Consider the following 2,563-nt stretch of genomic DNA (forward strand, 5'->3'; position numbering starts at 1 on the left):
TCTTCTGACCATTATGGTAACCACTTCCACCTTGCCTTTGTCAATTAACTGCTGCCACTTGGCCCCTACTACCACGGGGTCCAATCAGCCCCATCATAGTTAAGTGTCTTAGTTCAATTAGGGCAGTTCTCACTGTCAAATCAGGTTTACATAAAATAGCAATCACAGCAGTCTTCAAAGATGCTGGAGCTCCCTTCACAAATTTATTCCTCACTGTTCTGGTGAAAAGTGTTGTCTTCTGGACTCTCCATTTCTGGCTCTAGGGGTCTAATCTGATAAATGCATTCTAACAGGCCAATTTCCCTCAGCCTCTGGATACCTTCTTCTACATTATACCAAGGCAGGTCTCGTACTTCAACTTGACTTAAGGTAGGCTACCGCATAATCCATGCTTCAGTAAGCCAACCAAATAAACTATTAGATCCTTTACTAACCTCCAGAACTGAAACATTGAATGAAGAATCTGTACTTAGTGTGCCTAAATCAATAAACTCAGATTGAGCCAATCTTACATTCCTTGCACCATTATTCCACACCCTCAGTAGCCATTCCCATACATATTCTCCAGATTTCTATCTGTACAGGTTAGCAAAATCAAGTAGGTATTTTTGGGTGTAGCATACCACCTCCTCAATCGCACTTTCTATTTCATCTTTTGGGGCTCGCTTGGACTTATCTTTAGTTATAGGTCTAGCAGCAACAATGGTGGTTGGGGCAGTTCCTGAGAACATTCAGCAATGTCTTCCATGGCCTCTGCCTCAGGCAATGACTCAGCAGGAACAGTCAGGCTAATCCAATCAAACTGAGGTGAAGGGGCTATTGGCTTTACAGTAATCCCTTCAGATGGGAAGGATTCAACAGAATTTACAGGCTCTGTATCCTGATCTTCCTGACTATCTTCTGCCCATATGTTGCTATTCCAGGCTTCAGGATCCCATTTTTTCCCAATCAGTGTCCTCACTTTAACTTCAGACACCATTCTGTGTTGGCAATTTAATTGATGTTGTAATTCAGTCACCCTCACAATAAGACTCTGGGTTTGGTTTTCAGCAATATCTGCTGTTACTAGAAGATATAAGACATTCTTTCAGAGCACAACTGGAAGCACTGAGGTCTTTTACGCAGTGCTTAAACCAAGACTCAGCAGCTCTGAGCCCATCTCACTCTTTCACCACTTTGTCTAGTGTAAGTAGGAACAACCAACCAGCTTCCTTATACTCGTCATGCTGACAAAATTTCAGAAAAGTATCAAATATCCGATCACCCAGAGCATCACTTCTCACAAGTACTCAATCTATTGGTGGTGCTATTTCACATATTAATGTTGCCACTGAGTCACGCCGCAGATTAACAGGGCCCTCTTTGTTAACAGAGGCAGGGCCACTAGTGTCTTTAAGATTAATCAAACTGGAGAACCAATTTAGGAAGTCCATCCTTATGATTTTGTCTCTCTAGAACCACTCTCAGAACCAAATGTGTTAGACTGGGTTCTCTACAGAAAGAAAACCAGTAAAGTGTGTGTATATATATGTATATATGTATATATATATATATATACACATATATAAAGAGAGAGAGAGAGAGATTTATCTTAGGAAAATGGCTCACAAACTTATAGAAGCTGATAAGTCCAAAGTTCCTGGATCAAACATCAAGCTGGAGGCTTTTCCCAACTCTTGCAGCCACACAATCTGAGGAGCTCAGAGCTGGCAGGCAGTACACTGGTTGTTGACTCCAATGAATGACAAATCCAAGATCTCCAGGCCGAATGGTGGATTGCTCACTCACAGACAGTTGTAGGCAGCACAACAGAATCCCAATCCACAGAAGAATGTCTCCCCTTCCAAGATGTCCACAGATACACTGGAAGTAGGCCACACCCATAGGGAAACTCCCTTTCAACAGATTGGCCACTCAAAACATAGTCATCTGATCCCATTATGGGAACAACCACACCACAACAGCTCAAACCACACAGAATTGTGGTCCAACCAACTATCACACTCTTAATGTTTCCTCTCAGGTATGCCTTAGCAGTTAACATTTCTTAAACAAATATATTTTGTTGAAATACAATTTATGTACAGTTAAGTACACAAAAGTAAAGTGACATGGCTCAATACATTTTTTTTTTTTTTTTTGTAGTGTTCCCTCCTCTCCTTTCCCATCCCTGGTAATCCACAAAGAGAATTTCCTTCCATATATAAACCTTTCTTTGACTTTTTACAATAACGAACTAATAATATATTTGTCCTTGACTTATTGCACTCAGCATGTCTTCCAAGTTCATTCATGTTATGTGGTGTTTTGCAGATTCTACATTATTCTTTAGTGCTGCATAGTATTCCATTGTGTGTATGTACCATTGTTTGGTTATCCATTCTTGTGTTGATGGGCACTAGGTTGTTTCCATTTTCTTGCCATTGTAAACAGTGCTGCAGTATGTACCAAATGTGAGTGACCAATACGGCAGTATTGAGGATGAGAAAGACATAGAGAGTTACATGGGCAGTACAGACAACAAATATGAACCCTTTTGCATATACAGTACTGAGTTGTCAGT

The sequence above is a fragment of the Orycteropus afer genome, unplaced genomic scaffold (genome assembly GCF_000298275.1).
Source record: "Orycteropus afer afer isolate SDZICR_OR568_19922 unplaced genomic scaffold, OryAfe1.0 scaffold00482, whole genome shotgun sequence".
Classification (NCBI taxonomy): Eukaryota; Metazoa; Chordata; class Mammalia; order Tubulidentata; family Orycteropodidae; genus Orycteropus; species Orycteropus afer.